Here is an 18,392-nt window from a genome sequence, read left to right as displayed (position 1 = left end):
CCACAATATGTAACATTTTCCAGGAATCAGCCATAAAAACACAACATCACGTCCTTGGATGCCTCCTTACAAAAACAATTACCACACAGACTTTGAGCTCCAAGATTTGAATCACAACAAAAGTCCTAAATGATTTATTAAGTGCTTTAATAAACGATTAAAGGAGGGGGTTGATTTTATTAGATGTGAAGTGAACAGTGCCTCAGATTCAGAACAGCCCAGCTTCACGGGCCGGGAACAGGACCGTCCCGGTCCGGTCCACATGAACTCACGCCTCGCATTGCTCGCGTGTGATGTCATGGTCGCGGAGCGATGGTGTGAGAGAGCAAATGAAATTACCGCCAGCTTTGTTTGGTTCCACTGAAGCGCTGACGAGCCGCTTCCTCGCGGCCGCTCCAGTTGTGGACGGCAGGCGCTTTCGAAGCGGCCCCGAGTGTGTGTTGTTTCAGAGAATATAGTTCATGGCAGAGGTCAATCCCTCGCCTGATCCTGACAATTACTCAAGCTCAGGTTTCACTAGCGAACACATAGCTGCCGTTGGTGCTGAGCTCCTCTGCCGGCGCTGCTCGGTGGAACAGAAGCTGCAATCTGATATAAACACACTCAGGACCCTGTCGCTAAACGTTCAGATAAATAAACCGCCGAAGTTCCTCTTCCTCCTCAGATTTAAAATCCGTTTCCACAGAGACTGGACTCAATGCAATAGCTCCGCTTCAGTCAGTCACTGACAGAAATCAGCTCATGTTCTTCTGACGCGTCTTATATTTGTGTAAAGTTAAAAAAGGACTCAATCTTTTCATGTGGAAGAAAGAAAGAAAAAATGAAGCTTGTTTGTTTGAACCGAATGCATCTTAACGTTTCCTGTGGCGTGTGTTAACTCAGTGTTTCAGTCTGTGAAACCTTGAAATGCTGTGTTTTCTGCTTTCTGGGCCGGGTCCGAAGTCATATTTGAGGCTTTGTGCAGAGAGCGAAGCTGTTTCTGGTGAATCACGCAGCACATGGCTGCCATTAAAGCGCCTGGACACAGATAACGGAGGGCCACACTTGCAACCAGAGGCTGTTGGAAGTGGAACGGACAGCTGCACGTCGAGCGCCAACATCAAAACGCCCGCCACAGATGTGCGCAATTAGCATCATGCTAGAGGTTCGGGGAGCAAAGGTCCATAAACTCACAGCTTATTACGGCTGATCCGACGGAGCCTCCAGCTAGCAGCGCTAATGGGGCTCCAGCGCCGCCATGCAGCGAGAAGCCTCCACTTTATATCGTACCTCAAATATGTCACCAGCTAATGCGATGGCGCTGGTCTGTGGTGCCAGAGGTTGTGGGCTGAGGCGGCGAGCGTGTCTCAAACGCTCAGCTTCCTGTTTGTGTAAATACTTTCCCACATGGAGCGTGGAATGATCAGGCCTGATTCTACCGCCCTCCAGCTTCACCTTCTGGGTGCAGCAGCCGCCCTGATTCTACTGGGACCACTTCAAACCCAGCGGGATCCACCTTTCCATCATTCCATGTATTGATGAGGTTGAGCTCCACCGCATCTCACCGTGGGTTTAACTCCAGGGATCCGTCCAGACGTAGCTGTCTGCTGCCGTGAAATATCACTTCATAAATCTCTCAGTCCTGTATTGTTCTTAGCTGTGTTGGAGTGATAACCTGAAAATCTCAGCGTCCGTTGCATCACATCTCTTTTATCTTTCGGTTGTGTCACATGTGTTGCCAAAGCGACTGACTGTTTGATTTCTCAGCATTCCTCCCTAAGAAATGATGCTTTTTTGGAAACATCCCGATATCCAGATGGAGTGAGCCTGAACTCCAGGCCCGTTAATGCTCCAGCAACATGTGGGAAACATGGATATGTATCACAGCAAAGGTTGCAGCTAGAAATAAGCGGCTGGATGATAAGAAACAACAACAAACACGCAGAAACACTCCGATAAGATAAAAGCTCAGACATGTGGAGATACATCCTGTAATAAACGCTCTGTGACTTGAATCCATGCTCTCCATGTTTCTCTGTGTTTCTTATCTCAGCGCTCACTGTTACAGTGCGTTTATTGTGTCTGTGGTTCTTTTCTCTTCAGGTGAGTCTTTAATCACGCTTGTTGTGGTTCTAGCATTTGCTCCACTTCCAAGGTCCAGTTCGTCTCGGTACCAAGTCAGTTAATCAGTTTGTTTTGATTAGTTCCTTCTCTGCCGTTTGTTTTCTAGTGTTTCCCAACTTGTTACTTTGTTTCTTTTCCTTTTGATTATTTATAATCAGTTGTCAGCTCCTGCTTTGTCCAGCCTTTATAACTGTCTGTCCAGGCCTGCTGGGACTTCTGGTTCTGTGAACCCGCTCGGCGTCTCGTTTGCTGCGGCGCCTGCGTTGGTTGCCGTGTTCGAGGCACCGATGTGTGAGGCAGCTCTGTGAGGAAAGGCTAAACAAACAGGCCGAGCCAGGCACAAAGAGTCCGCCACTCACAGACATGTGGCAGCAAAACCCTCTCAATCCACGTCTCCACCCCCCGGACCCAAAGCCCTGCCCCGTCCCGGAGTGTGGAGCCAAGAGCAGGAAAGATGGAGGAGGAGGGGGAGCAGGTTCTGATTCCCATTCACTGAATGTCACCACCTCACAAAGGGGACAGCATGACACTGCCACTAAATCACAGTTAATGGACTCCTTTCTCAGTGCGGCGGTCCTGACAGGGGGCGTGTGTGTGTGTGTGTGTGTGTGTGTGGGGGGGGGGTGAAGCTGGTGAAGGTGATGGGGCACATGGATCCTGTGTGAAACAGGGAGGTGAGTTTGTAGGAAGGCATCTCGTTGAGCGTGGATTCACTGACGTTCTGCAAACTGCTGGTGATTTAAGGGAGAATGTTGAGTTTGTTTGACCGTTCTGTCACTGCTCTTTCAGCAAAACCAATTAGTGCGTAGGAAGCAAAACAACACAACTCAGTCACCGGCACCTTTAACAGTAGGTACGAAGGTACTGGAGCACACTCGTTGTTAGAGGGATCCACCCGACATGCTGGACCCTGATAAACCTCCCCGTCCTCTTCATCAGGGTGGAGATGAGACCCCCCCACCCCCCCTTTACCGCTGCACAGGGAGATGTGGGGAGACAGAGCAGAGACACGGACCCCAGGTACCGACCTCATTAGCAGATAAAAGCAACCTTTCCCCGTGACCCCTGACCCCGGAGGTTGCCATGGAGCCTTCCAGTCCAGGCATAGATGGAGCACGCTGGGACGGCGCCCAGCAGGGCTGAGGGAACATGGGCTGCTGCCCCCACCCCCCAATACATGCAGCCACTTCATGCAAGGAGGGAGAAACGGAGTAGGGGCTGAAATGGACACGCGCTCGCAGCGTTCTCTGCCAGCTTTGGGTTGTGTTCATGAGCTCGGGCCTCACTGTGTGTTTTACTCAGCCTCAAACACAACACATCAACTCTGCTGTTCTGGAAACTGGTTGCATATTGTTCTTAATGCTTGAAGTCTGGTTGCTTTGTCACATGCGATCTTGCTAAAGGTGAAGCATATGGGAGAATGTATAGCACAGGCTGTGTGTGTGTGTGTGTGTGGGGGGGGGGGGTTATATCTTGGTCATGCTGACTGAGTTTTATAAGCTGTGGCTAACCCCACTCCCCACAGCTGACTGAATATTAAATAAACAGAGCCAAGTGGCCGAATTCAGCCGAGCGAGCGTTCAGGCTGGAGGAGCAGCGCCCCCCCCACCATGGGGCCTCCCCCACGGGGCCCCCACATCAGCTTGTCTTATTCTTGGCAGCGGCGGTGGAGAGAGGCGGCCTGTGGGGAGGACGGCCGTGTTTAGGGCAGCGTACGAGGGGGAGTCACCTAAATGCATGGGAGGTGGGAGGCGGACGGCGTAAGGAATGAGGGCTGCGGCTCCGAGAAGATGGGGCCGGTGTTTGTTGCCGTGCAGCTGTGGGAGGAAAATCACGCGCAGCACGTGGTTTTTTCATGCAGCTTCGAGGAGAGTTGGTGGAGGCTGTCGTTCAGTTCACCTGCCTGAGGACGACCACACGCCGGATCCCAAACTGCTGCTCAGCGCTGGTGTTTCCCTCAAGGCTCCACTTTGAGCCGGTGATGCTGGAAGAAGCAACAAATCACAGCAGTTTGCTCACTGTCGAATTTCATGATTGTTTTAGGCTAAAAACATTCTTATGTTTGCAATTAATTGGAAAATTTATCAGTGGCGGCTGTTTCTACTTTCTGAGTCATTCGAGCAGATGAATGGAGACGAGCACGAATAGTTGTGGACATAAATATTGTCAACAAACGATCATTCTGAATAAACCTCAGACAAATGGAAAAATTGACTTGATTTTACACGTCGCAGTCTGAGCTGCAGTGTCTGATTGGGGTCACGTCCAGTCAACTGTAACATTTAAGCCTGGCTTCATAGGAACTTGGTGTTTGTGACCGAGGCTTAGACTGTAAGAGAGGAACCGAGAAGATCAGGAAGTGATCAGATGATCTGAGGATCTGGTCTGAGCCCAGTCTGCAGACGCCTCTTCATCCCACACACACACACACACACACACACACACACACACACACACACACACACACACACACACACACACACACACACACACACACACACACACACTGTACTCGGTCCTTCCCTCAGAAACCTGAAACCGGCCCTTTGAGGCCGTGAGCTCAACCACTCCAGACAGTGAATAAAATGCATTTGTATCAGGCACCTGCTGGATTTGTGCGTCGCGCCCACATGAACGCTATCGAGTTGTTGTGGACGTCTGAGCGGGTCATGGGAGCCGTTCCTTCGGACAGAGCGCGTCGCTGATCCAGACTCAGACCCGCCTCTATAAACACAGCTGTCAGTCCCGTGTCTCTGTCGCTGCCGGCTCCTGTGCTTTATTCTCCTCTGTGTCACATAAGCTGGGCTGTCGGCTGCCCCCCCTCCCCCCTCCCTCCCCCCTCTGGTGTTTGTGGATGTGGGAGACTTTCTCTGACTGAACTGATTACAAAGCAGAGATCTGTGTGATGCTTCTCCACGTTTGCAGAGCAGCTTAAACGTCGGCCGTCTCTGGTGACTGACAGCGAGGAGCAGCCAGACGCAGGCAGAGTTCAGCTAATGGACGCCAGCGTGTGTGTTTCTAATCATTGGTTCTAATAATTTTTCATTTCCCTGCCTAAACATCTTGCTGCAGTTTGCATCAGACCTCCCACTGAACACGCATCAGTCGGTGCTGTACTGACGCAGGGCAGGACCCGTCCTTCGCCGTGACCTCAGCAGGAAGCAGGTGAAGGAGACGTCAGCGTGAGGCGCAGGAGGACGAGCACGGTCGGGAGGCGCTTCCTGGAGCTCTGACTCCCATCTGCCCCCCCCCCCCCCTGCAGCCTCCGCTCCGTGTGTGGTCCGGGCTCACAGTCGACTCCAACAATCGGCATTAATCCAGAGGCCTGGAGCGCGGCGCTGCCAGAGCGCCGTCGCCTCGGCCTGTGCTGACGCACGCTGCAGCGCTGCACGCAGGCAAACACACGCCGGGGCACTCGCGCAGCCTCTAATCAGGCTGTTTTATAGATGCCATCGCCCCCTCCCTGGGTTTTTAGGATGGATCCTGAGCCGTGGGCGTCTCGGTGCGTTGCCTTTGTTGTCCCTTCCAGCTTTCATCACCTGTTTGTTGCTCAGACGGTTATTCCCATGCTTGTGGATGCCGGGTTCTGGCCTTTGTCTCAGTCTAATGCTAACAGCCCGAGCTGTTTACCTTCCCTCTTACTCTGCTTACATGAAGGATTCCTAGCGTTGTTTCCTGCTGCTTCTGCTCGTCTGTGCTGCTGCTGCTGGTTCTGTAAGACTGGATGCGGTTCAGGTCTTAAATGACCTCTATAACTTTAACACAGAAAGTGTTTCAGTTCTGCCTGTTTACTGCTAACACCTCCGCTCCTCACTCGTATCTTCTCATATCAGTCCCCATCTATTCCCACTGCTTTGCATCAGGCTGGCGGCTGTCTGTGCACCACAACCTGAGCCGTTGCAGGTTCAGGCACCTCGGATCAGCCGGCATCGTGTGCAGTGGCCTGGAGTCTACAGCATATTCCTGGCAGCGCCTGGGCTAAATTGCTCTAATCAGCCATTAGCCTAATGCAGCCATTTACCTGACTCTACACATTCATCACTCCTGTAGCGGTTCACGCACAGATGATGAAGTGATGCGTTTGCTGCCCCTCTCCCCACTCGCTCCACGCTCAGGCCTGACGTGGCTCATGCTGCTGGGAGGTTGTCTGGACGGAGCCGTGGAGGGGAACCAGGTCACTGACTCCTTTACGGCCATTACTGTAATTGCACTTGGCGTCGTTAATTGTTTTTTTCGTTGGGCCTAATTAGGAGGGGGCCGGTACCGTGCAATTAGGGAGAACGGACCGAGGAAGGAAAAGGAGTTCTGGCTGAGCCGGAGCGGGTGGGGAAGACAGAGCGGGAGGAGGCAGCGGGATTGAATTGTCAGTGCAGGTTATGATTAGGAGGCACAGATGCGACCATGTGAGAAATGAATTTCATGCCTGTTGATTCTGTGATTTCTCCTGGAATGTGAGAGTTTGCTGCAGAGAGAAGGCGGAGGGAAGACGAACAGAACTAGAAGCTTGTGCTTTAATCTCCTCTGTTCACGGCTTCTGTCAGTCAGAAGATCTGCTATTAGCTTTAAACTGTATTTGGATCCATTATCGGTGGTGCCGCTGGTCCACATGCGTGTTTATAGACACACACGGGAGGAGAGGTTATTAGCTGGACCCATTATGTGACGATTCATTAGCGAGCGGCAGCTAAATAGTCCCTGGTGCTTTGCAGGGATGAGTCAGTGTGGAGCAAAGGGCTGAGTGTGAAGAAAAGCCAGGCAGCTTTATTTGTCCCTGGCTGTGGGAACGACAAGCGCCCTGTGTAAACCTTCCTCCTCCTGACTCCATGCGCGCACATGTTTTCCATCTCGGCCTGGAACGCCACGCGAGGCGATAGCAGGGGTTTGGGCTGTTTACTCTGGCCAGCGTCAGCTGCGGATGCCCTGCCAGCCTGCCTCAGCGCCAGCGCCACGCCTCCGCCCTGGAGCCTGGACCGAGCAGCAGGAAGTGACGCTGGCGCTGACCCTGGGTCTGTTAACGCTGTCCAGCCGCTCTCCTCTCAGCTCCAACACACGGATGCTGCTGGAGTTGCATGTCCTCACACCTGTGGCCAGAATCATGGGTCCAGTTGGTCCTCCCTCTGCCAGGCTGTCCCCATAGTGACTGATGGATTCTCATTCCCACTTCCTGTTTTATCCGTCCTCAGAGCCACCGTCCTGTGGTTTCTGCTCATACGTTATGTGGCCTCTTTTATGACATCAGCTTTAGCATTTGGAGCAGTTCTTGATGGAGCTCATCGCGACTCAGTGCAGGTGATTAACACAGTTACACTTTTTCCTAACCACACAAACCTCCAGTTGCAGCACAATGGCTTTGGTGTAAATGATGCTTGTAATTCTTGAACCGGAGCAGAGGAACCGGAGCGTAGAGGCTGGGACTCGGAGGCCGTGGCCTCTTTCTCAGCATCAGCAGCACAGACAAAGGCTTCGGCCTAAAGCATGGACGTCGCGTGGATGCTCTGAAGTGGAGCCCTGCTCAGAGCTGCCACTGGTGCCCTTCCTCATAAATAGCCACTTTTATGGACTCCACATCTCGACTTTTTGAGGTGACAGTTTTAAAACTTACTAACTAAAAAAAGAACTGTCCACTGGAGACGTAGCAGTAAATGAAAAGACTGACCAATTAAGCCGGGTTCGGATTTCTCCAAGCTGATTTTTAACACCTTCTAACTGCATTTGTGTGCGGGTTTTGGCCGGGCATCGCTCGCTCTGCCCGGCGCTGGGTCCAGTGAGTGGGAGCTGGGAGTCTGAGCGGTGAGGTAGTGCTCATGCTGTAATAGGGTGTCACAGTGAGGCACAGTGTTCTCTGTCCACCGGGGACATCACATCATGGAAACCCAAACACAGAGCCGGGCCTGTGCAGAGACGGACACTAACGTTTTCAACGCGTCTGCTGGAAATGACTCCACGAACTCCCCGAGGCGTCGAACCCTCAACCCCGTCTGCCGTCAGCGCGTGGGAGAGCGCGCAGGTGCAGCTCGCAGCGTGAGTGCGGGTTCCAGGCTGTGCACAAGGCCCGGTCTGTGCCGCTCCTGCTGGGTTTGTGTAATTGGACTTTTGGGCTGGTGCCGGGGCACGGCTCCCGCGAGGGGGCGGGGCCTCGCTCCTGAGGAGCCGGGACCAACCCGCAGGATTAGCCCTGTGGCCTTTACTCGCCGAGGTGGGGATTACGGCGCACGGGCAGCGAGGGAGCGCTTCAAGCGTCCAGCGTGTTCAGATTAAAGGCAGGTCACGCGAGGCTACACAACTTGTGTATTTAATGTGAAAGGCTGGAGGATAATCCAGCGCCGGTCATCTGTTGCTATTCAGGCCAAAACATGCACGGTGTCCGTGAACAACGCGGCTCTGAACCATGAAAGACCACGTGAACTGCTGACAAATTGGATTCTTGCGGCTGAAGTCGCCCGCAGATGAAAAGTGAGCTTGCGTGTTTCATTTGCTGAGCTGTTTGCTAGTTGTCCTCACACATAACGGTGCAGAGAGGGCGCGTCAGAAGAATGATTTGAAGCAACAAAAGCGGAGAAACAGAGGGTGAATGCGAGTTCACGTCCCTCCAGCTCCTTCCCACCACCCGTCCGTCCCTCGCGCTCCGCGGGGCCATTGTCCCTGCCGCCGCCCCCCGTCTTCCGGCTGGGACTGCACTTGTTACCCATGGCCGCAAACAGGATTAGGAGCACCCCCGACTCGGCAGATTCTCTGTGGATTGGGGAGCGTTACTGCAGCTTGGCTGGGCCGTGGGGCTTTAATTACCCTGCCACCAGGGGGCTTCAGAGCGGCCCTGCGGGTAACAAGCTGGGAGCAGGGGGAAAAGCTTCTGTCTTTACATGGGAATAATCCCGGCGGCTTGTGCTCAGCGCCGACAGCCATTCAGGGCAGCAGCGCCGGGCTGCAGCGTGGCCGAGTGGGGAGAGGCCGAGGGGTCCGGCGAGGGGACGGCTCCTCCATCAGACAGCACTCAGCCTCCACACACTCAACATTTGTTTAAAACACAAGCAGGTGCATATTTATGTGTATTTCTGTATCACGGCAACAGTGGCGCAAGCTGTTTGTTGATCTGTTGTCAAGTGTGAGATGACGGCAGAGGAGGAGGACAGGCCACGAGCAGACAGCTCCACCTGCTAATGATTCACCCTCCGTACAGACACATGCTTTGTGTGGTTTCGCAGAATAGTTCAGTGTATCACCAGCAAAATGCTGGAGAACAACAAGGCGCTGCCCTCCTGAGACGGAGCCGTGGGCCCAGACAAAGGTGGGCCTGTGGTCCGGTCCAATCACAACCTGTGGAAAATCCCCCGCCGCTGCCGGGCCAAGATGCCGGCGCTGCGAGAGGAATGTGAGAGGCAGACGAGTCCAGAAGCAACGCGGGCACGAGGGAATTCCTGCTGTGTGGACGCAAGGTGGGACGTGAGACTGAGACACGGATGCTCCAGGTTTTCACTTCCCTCTGACTGAACAGAAATCACCCACGCCCGTATTCCCTTTTATTTCTAAGTTCATATTCACTTTCTCTTTCTCTGCGTCCTCGTCCTCGGACATTTCACCTGTACTTCTGGCTCCGAGCTGTAAAAATGGACCTTTTTCACCCATCAGCTCTGCAGCGGCCATGTCTGACCTCCAGCAGCTGTACAGAACCTCTCAACCTGCAGGCCGGCGTTAGCTGCGACGGAAGCGCTTAAACAGCAGAACGCTGCTAATGAGTGTGAGTGGACTGACATCAGCCATGAGTTATGAACCATTATTAGCGCAGCGAGGTGGAAGGCTGATTAGAGAGGCTGTCGCCGAGCAGACAGCCCTGAATGAGTGGGCCCTCGGGGCTGGTGTTGGCTGGTGTTGGCTGTTGTGGTGCTCTGGTTTGATCAGACACTAACGTGACTTTGCTCACAGTGCTCCACGGGTCCGGTCCACCGGGCCTCTGTGGATCAGGGGCTTCACGGGTCTGGTCCATTGGGCCTCTGTGGATCAGGGGCTCCTGGGGTCCGGTCCACCGGGCCTCTGTGGATCAGGGGCTCCTGGGGTCTGGTCCATTGGGCCTCTGTGGATCAGGGGCTCCTGGGGTCCGGTCCACCGGGCCTCTGTGGATCAGGGGCTTCACGGGTCCGTCATCGGGTCCCCCTTAGAGCAGCCACCAGCCTCCGCTGCACTAACGCTCGCTTTCGCTGTGCTTTCAGACAGAAGCAGAGACACCGAGAGCGTTGGGTGAGTGAATGGAGCCGTGTGCACGGAGGTGAGAGGCTACACTAATACATAAATAAACAGGCGCACACAGCGGAGCGGGAGGAAGGTCCGCGCTGCCTTGCTCCCGCCCTGTGCACATTCTTCAAGCACCTGCACTTACTTAATATTTTGGCAGCCGGGGGGAAAAAGCTCCTCCGCTCAGCGCCTGTCATGTTTGTTCACTGAAGGAAACAAGTTTGGTTTTAATTAGAGGCCCTGCCAAAAACTGAGGTAATTGCCACTCTGTATGTTTCACTTACTTATAAAACCTCTCCTTGTTGCTGCATATACGTTCAAACAAAGTTAAGCTGAGCTCGCGTTTCCCAAAAAATAAATACAAATCTGAAATATTGAAAACAAAATGTGAGCGCGTGCGGGTAAATGCGGCTGGTGCAGCAGACGTGCAGCACGATTCCTGGTGTTTCTCTGCACCTGTAACTCAGCTCATTAAAAAACTATTCAGACACAACATCAACATCTGCTGCAGAGACACCGCACACGCACAAACACACACTGATCTGCAGCTTTGAACACAGCACTTCATTAAAAGCCTGCAGCTCATATCTGCCTCTCTGTGATACTGCACAAAAGCAATGAGAACATTTAGATGCAAATAAAACCATGTCCACGGACGCAAGTAAAACGTATGCAGCGGTTTGACAGCTCGTCCTTCATCCTGCTGCTCTGCTGTGAGTGAGACTGAGCCAGGAAGACGCTTTTGATTTCTCTTTCTGTCAATAAGTGGATGAGAATCCTGCTTAGCTTTACTCTGCGGACTTGAAATGACTTGAGCACATGCTGGGCCTTTCACAGGGGCTTTTATTTTGATTTGCACCAGCAGGGGATGGAATGGAGCCTGCTCGGCCTTTCTCCACCCACGCCCCTGTGGACCCGTCAAAGTCGCGCTGCGGTCCAGAGATGAGACGCCACGACGCTGATTTACTATTCAGAGGTTATTCATCGCCTGTGGATAAAAAGACAATTGAATTAAGTTGTTGGAAGCGCCGAGGCTGCGGCAGCGCAGGCGAAGCTGCGTGAACCGAGACGGAGCGACGCAGAGAGCGACGCCTGATGCTCCGATGCTCCGATGCTCCGATGCTGCTTCTTGGATCGAGAAAAACAAACAGTTTGCACTCGCTGACGTTCCCCGAGTCGTCATTGAAAACCTCAGATGAGTCCCAGCTCCATGTTTATCCCCCTCCTCGCCTTCAGCAGCTGATGCTGATTTGAGGAGCGCAGCGAACGTTGCCCTTCACACAGCACCGTCTGGGCTGTTTTTGCTTCCTGGTCGAGGACGTTTTAATCACTGATGCAGAAATGCTTGCGCCAGATGCACCGAGGTGTTGGCAGGACATCCCTGGTTTTTGAAGGACAGGGATGTTTTAACCATTTCCCATCAAGCCCGCACTGACATCCCAGGACACGCGTGCAGATTGCCAGCATTTTCCCAAACATCAGCGAATGGGAAAAACATTAAACGGCATCAATCAGCTCAGTATCCAGAAGTCAGGTCCGTTGGGTGGCCTTGACTTGGGGGTGGCCTCGCATGGCATGAGCGCTGCCTGTGCAGTGTTGGTATCAGTGGGACTGTAGCACCCCCTCCTCTCCCCCGCGGGGAACATGACTTCCTGCGCCTCTCACCTTCCAGGACACAGAAGGTGAGCTGGACACGGGCCCAGATCAACGCGCCGTCCGTTCCAGCTGGGGTCGAGTCAGGATCTCCCGGGCGGCGGGGACAGGCCGCTCTTTGTCCGACAGGCTGCGTGTGGTTTCGTATCTTAAGAGAGTCATAATCACATGGGAGAGCGGGGCGCTAGCGGGCCACCACAGCTGTAAGTGGACGAAGGGACGGCTGGAGGCTGCGTCTGTGTGTGCGGACTGCTCCTGGCAGCCAGAGTCAGGCCTCAGCAGAGTCAGGCCTAAGCAGAGTCAGACCTCAGCAGAGTCAGACCTCAGCAGAGTCAGCCCTCAGCAGAGTCAGACCTCAGCAGAGTCAGACCTCAGCAGAGTCAGCCCTCAGCAGAGTCAGATCTCAGCAGAGTCAGGCCTCAGCAGAGTCAGGCCTAAGCACAGTCAGGCCTCAGCCGAGTCAGGCCTCAGCCGAGTCAGGCCTCAGCCGAGTCAGATCTCAGCAGAGTCAGATCTCAGCAGAGTCAGGCCTCAGCAGAGTCAGATCTCAGCAGAGTCAGGCCTCAGCAGAGTCAGGCCTCAGCAGCCAGAGTCAGACCTCAGCAGAGTCAGGCCTCAGCAGCCGGAGTCAGACCTCAGCAGAGTCAGACCTCAGCAGAGTCAGGCCTCAGCAGCCAGAGTCAGACCTCAGCAGAGTCAGGTCTCAGCTGAGTCAGACCTCAGCAGAGTCAGATCTCAGCAGAGTCAGACCTTGGCAGAGTCAGGCCTCAGCAGCCAGAGTCAGACCTCAGCAGAGTCAGACCTCAGCAGAGTCAGGCCTCAGCAGCCAGAGTCAGACCTCAGCAGAGTCAGGTCTCAGCTGAGTCAGACCTCAGCAGAGTCAGATCTCAGCAGAGTCAGACCTCGGCAGAGTCAGGCCTCAGCAGAGTCAGACCTCAGCAGAGTCAGGCCTCAGCAGCCAGAGTCAGACCTCAGCAGAGTCAGACCTCAGCAGAGTCAGGCCTCAGCAGCCAGAGTCAGACCTCAGCAGAGTCAGGCCTCAGCCGAGTCAGACCTCAGCAGAGTCAGGCCTCAGCAGAGTCAGGCCTTTGAGGATTACCGTGATGTATCGTTGGACAAACGTTGAACCACAGTGAATGACTGGATTTAAAAGTAAACATAGCGAAACAATATCATTTGAGAAACCGCCATCTGCTTTGAATCAGCGGACAAGCATGAAGGGACGTTTGGGGCCTTTATGACGCGGAGATGACTCAAAAATAGGCCGTGGTTAAGCAGGGGATCTACAGGCCGTCGCAGGGAGCTCTCTTTATGACCCTCACTCCAGGGCCGGGTCCTTGAGCAGGGGTCAGACCTTCACAGTGTATATCAGGCTCTGAGTGCTGCCTGCAGCAGCTGTTGTTGCGTTTAGGAGACCTCGCTGCCCCCGCTGAATGCGAGGCACGAGGGAGGGAGGACTCTGCCCACGCTGGAGGCGCGGCTGCCAGGTCGCCCCCCGGCCCGGCCCGGCCCTGCCCGGCCCGACCGTCGGGCTAGGTGGTCCGGCCCTGTTTACCCCGGCAGCCGCATGCACGGCCTTATTTAAACAAAGTGGGCGCTTTCATAAGCTTTCCCTCAGCCTGCGGACGTCATCAGGCAGGCACATGTTGATGTGGCCTTTCCCTTGAGCACCCTGAGCTGTGTAAACTGACCGAGAGGGAGAGAGAGAGAGAGAGCGAGAGAGAGAGAGAGAGAGAGAGAGAGAGAGCAAGAGAGAAAGAGAGAAAGAGAGGGCGAGAGAGAGAGAGAGAGAGGGCGAGAGAGAGAGAGAGAGAGAGAGAGAGAGAGAGAGAGAGAGAGAGAGGGCGAGACAGACAGATGTTGCCAGCTGTGGGACTGCCCCTCGTCCCAGTTGTCTGATAACTGGGAGCCAGTGGAACAGCACCTCTGGCAGCGCTCCTCGACATTCCCCCACTCCACAGAATCGCTGCCTCGTTCTGTGATCACACTCACTCAGTCACCTGTTGTCTGCAACAAACACACTTCATAAAATGCCTGCACAGGTTTCTCTACAGCAGCTTCCAGATGAAAGGAGCTCGTTAGCTGGATGAAAAGAAGAACATATGAGCAAACGGTGGAAAAATCCCGGCAGATGTGAGGCTTCGGCCTTGAGGCCTCCACAACGTCCCAGTTGATGAATGAACAATAGAAGATCGCTGACGCAGTTCTTACTAACTGACATCAACAGGAACACATGGAAACGGTCTCACTGTTTCACCAGCACGCGTCTCCAGACGTCAGCTGGACGCTGCGACCTCTTCGCTGGGGAATGTAAATTGCAGAGAATCTCTGGTACCGGAGCGCGTCCGTATCAGTCGGGGGCGTTTGAATGGGTCATTGGCGCTGCCGCGAAGGGCTCGTCTGCTGACTTTATCATTAATCAGAGTGCAAGCGATGGAGTGAAACGAGCAGCGCTATCGGAGCGCTTTGATGGAGCCTCTTCTCCTGCGCTCTGTTGGCCCCGTGTGGCCCCGCGTGGCCCCGTGTGGCCCCGCGTGGCCCCGCGTGGCCCCGGGTGGGAGGCCCCGCCCGGCCGGCTCCGCGGGGACCGGCCTTTGAAAAGGTGCCTATCTCACATGTCCTGCCTTCCTCCATACCGACCCCCCCCCCCCCGCCTCTCAGGCACATGAAAGCCAACAGAGGGCACGCTGCTCTGATCCCCGGCGCTGACATGAATTTCTGATCAATGGCTGGTGCCTCTAAAGGCCTCTTTCCAACACGGCTCTTCTCGCCCCTGATGGCAACCCCCTCGATCCTCCCCTTTCCTCCCACTCTAAAGCTTGGGCAACTCCAAATGTCAATGATGTTAGTTTAGCCATTGTACACGGCTGGCTGCATCTGAATGGCTGACTTGTCCCCAGGCCAGCCCCCTACAATGGCCTCCTTTCTAACTCTGACTTGTTCTCCTCCGTGAGGAGAGGCCTCTCTGTGGCTCTGCTGATGATCATGGAGTCGGAGTTAAACTGGGAGCGAGGGAGCAGGAGATTGAGTCTGACGGCCAGGTGGAGAGAGAGAGCGAGAGAGCGAGAGAGCGAGAGAGCGAGGCGGTACAGTAGAGGGTGTGAGGGAGGATGGAGGCCGGGGGGCGGCGAGGCGGCGGCCCGTGACCGAACCGTAAGCGGTTTTAGAAGTGCAGTTGTTACAGTGCGTTCTGCCAATAATCACCAGCACAGAAGAACGCGGTAACGCTGCCTTTCACACGCTGGATAAGCTTGTTAGCGCTCTCAATCAGACGGGGAAGGCGCGTGTTGTAGCGCTGAAGGCTGAAGATATGCTGAGAGGAGCCGGGGAGGAGGCCGGCGGACGTACAGATGAGAACGGGTCAGAACCGCTCGTCTGAGCGCGAGCAGCGCGGCAGCAGTGAAGCTTCAAACTGCTGCGGTCAGTGGAGACTTTGAGCTTTTTGGGGGAAACCCCAAATTCAATTTCAAGTAAGTAGAGACAACATTAAGCCAAGAGTTATTTCAAACCAAACACTGAGTCAAGAGTCCTGAAGGGGGGACTTCATAAGCAAACTACAAGTGAGTTGCATTTGAGTTGAGTCTGAGCGGCAGCATGTGAAACCTGACGTCAGGGTCCAGACGGCGACTTCCCCGTCTCGTACCTGGACGGCGCCTCCGTGCAGCTCTTATCTCGTCTGCTGAAGCAGTTATCCTCATTAGACAATCGCCCTCCATTCCCACGTGCAACACATTTACTTTAGCAATAAAAACAATATGAATGTAGTATGTGTTTCAGCAGCAGCTGTCTGGGCTTCTGCCAAAGGCTCACTCACACAAACACACTTGCCCCATTTCTTGTTTTTTCTCAATGAGAATTTATTGACACCGAACATCTGGAGCTGCAGAAGGAAGGAGGATGAAGAGAGGAAGCAGCAGAATGTCAGAGTCTTTCTTCTGAAGCCATGACGTCATCATTATTATCTTTATTTTAGAGGCAGTAGATTGTTTGCTTCTTTGTTCCTTTAATGGTTCTAATTCACAATAAATGTAAATACGTCCGTGTGATTCTTGACCTGGGTCTCACTCTGACGTTTTGCATTCTGACCTGTACAAAGCGTTTCTGCCCCTGAACCTTGTGTGCTGCCATCTACCGACGCCCGGCTGAATGTCGCGGCATCGCCGGCTGTCTGGGGGTCAGGTACGTCCACATCTGGCAGACACATGGCTGCTTCAGACAGATGCGTGAGGGGTCAGAGGTCAGCCGGGCCCTTTAATGCAGATTAAAGAAGAAAAGTGAAGAACAACAGAGTTGAACAAACCGCTGTAGTGGCTCCAAGGCTGGAGCTCAACGGGGGACACTTTGATTAGCATCACTCAGGTATGTGTGTGGTTGGTTCAAGAAAATGATGGAGAAAAGGCTGCAGCAACTGTCCAGCGAGAAAAATCACTGCTATTACGCTGCAAGTCTGTGGCTTTTTGTGCAATTCATTACACAAACTGGTTTTCTTCCCTGTCCGTTATAAATCTGATGAACGCTCTGCAAGCGTAGATGTGTAGCTGCTTGTGTCGACCCTTTGTTTCCACTGCTCCTCTGCTGCGAGCTCTGCTCAGACTTGCTTTTCTCTCCCTCCCCTAAATTCCCTTCTTTCAGAGGGAGGTCAGAGGTCAGGGACTGTGACCTACCCTGGGGGTGCTTGAAGCCCCCCTTCCTACAGACGTAGCCTGTGTCCCCATCTCTTTATTTTGTATACACCTGAGTCTCTTATCCTCTTTTGGCTGCACTGACAGAGTGCAGAAAGAGCTGCTGTATCCAGTTTCCAGTTCAATCAATAATTGCTGCTCAGGCCTTTGTATGGACTCATTGTGCGTAGAAGCAGCAAAGGGAAAAATCTTGGAAACCAAAGTTCTGTTCATACAACTGAAAATAAAGCAATCACTTTGCGAATGCTCTGGACGTAATGGCGCCTGTGCAGAAGTGAATTATGTCAATTTGTGTGTCTACACTTTCCAAAATACATTTCCCACTAGGTTGACGTTTTCCACAGCTTGAAAAAGAAGACTTTTCCGAGCAGAGTGTTTTCGTGGCCTCGTCCAGGGATGTTCTCTCAGATAAGGTGGGAACCAGACAGAGCGGGCCTGTTCTGCAGACCAGTGGACCCGTGTGTTGAGGTGCCCCCTGCCTGTGTTTGGCACCGCTCACGTGTGCAGCCCGAGGGGCACGGACTTGTTCTACGCCGCTGTCTGCGCTCGCTGCTGGCTCTGGGCCTGTTTGTGCTGCTTTAGAAACTTCTCAACAACACGCCTCCTCATTCCACATTTTGACAAACCAGACAGGGAGAAAATTGGAATAACTCCGGCCTCAACTCAGGCCTGCAGCGATGGGAATTTTACGGTCCTGTGATGAAACAGGAGAGGCTGCTTAGGTTGAACTGTGTTCTCTGCCGGATTATTAATGCTCTAAACCCTCATATGCACACAATCCCTCAAAAGCAATTATACGCAGTTTGTGCAAACATATTTCTGCCCTGTTGCCTGTGCAAACTGGCCATTTCCTCTATTTCTCCTCTTTATGATTTATGTAAATAGATGAGCAATATTAAACCAAGGTTAATGCAGAAGACTCAGCTGAAGGAGGTTTACTCTGCCCTTCAGGTGGTGACATTCCTTCTCTGCACTCTTCAAATGCAATTATCTTTTCCCATTTGTCTGTTTTTGTTTTCCCCGTCCTTCCCTCTTCTACTCATTTCCTGTTTTGAGCTACTCCAGGCTTCCCCCCCCCCCCTCCCCCTCATCCCCCTCCCATAAGTATGAGGGCATATCTGTTATTTACAGCCCTTGGGGGCTACCTGTCATTCCCAGCGCTCCATTGTGATTGCCACGGTGACACCTGAATTCCATGGACTGACCCCCACCCGCTACAATATGAAGCCTTGACCCCTCATCCTTCATCTCTGCACCTGGAGGGTGAGGGGTCATAAAAGTTAGAGGTGCCGATTAGAGATGGGAGGGAGAGGTGGAGCCAGAGGAAACGCTTCACGCTGTAGATAGATAGATAGATAGATAGATAGATAGATAGATAGATAGATAGATAGATAGATAGATAGATAGATAGATAGATAGATAGATAGACAGACAGACAGACAGACAGACAGACAGACAGACAGACAGACAGACAGACAGACGACAGACATACAGACAGATAGACAGACAGATAGACAGATAGATAGATAGATAGATAGATAGATAGATAGATAGATAGATAGATAGATAGATAGATAGATAGATAGATAGATAGATAGATAGATAGATAGATAAACGGACAGACAGACAGACAGACGGACAGACAGACAGGTAGACAGGTAGATAGATAGATAGATAGATAGATAGATAGATAGATAGATAGATAGATAGATAGATAGATAGATAGAT

General features: G+C 53.1%; 1 long non-coding RNA gene across 2 annotated transcripts; it reads left to right on the top strand.

Annotated features, from left to right (window-relative positions):
• The first annotated feature begins 9,220 nt into the window (after nucleotides 1-9,220).
• LOC114868494 (uncharacterized) lies at nucleotides 9,221-11,467 on the top strand. Of its 2 annotated transcripts, none has more exons than XR_003788029.3 (4): nucleotides 9,221-9,536; nucleotides 9,730-9,838; nucleotides 10,308-10,363; nucleotides 11,195-11,467. It is a non-coding gene; the product is annotated as an uncharacterized LOC114868494 (long non-coding RNA). The 2 variants fall into 2 exon arrangements; XR_003788030.3 differs by having other exon boundaries at nucleotides 11,192-11,467.
• Nucleotides 11,468-18,392: the final 6,925 nt, after the last annotated feature.

This window comes from Betta splendens, chromosome 13 (assembly GCF_900634795.4).
Source record: "Betta splendens chromosome 13, fBetSpl5.4, whole genome shotgun sequence".
Lineage (NCBI taxonomy): Eukaryota > Metazoa > Chordata > Actinopteri > Anabantiformes > Osphronemidae > Betta > Betta splendens.
Note: the sequence above shows the minus strand (reverse complement) of the source record. Positions and strands in the feature narration are given on the sequence as shown.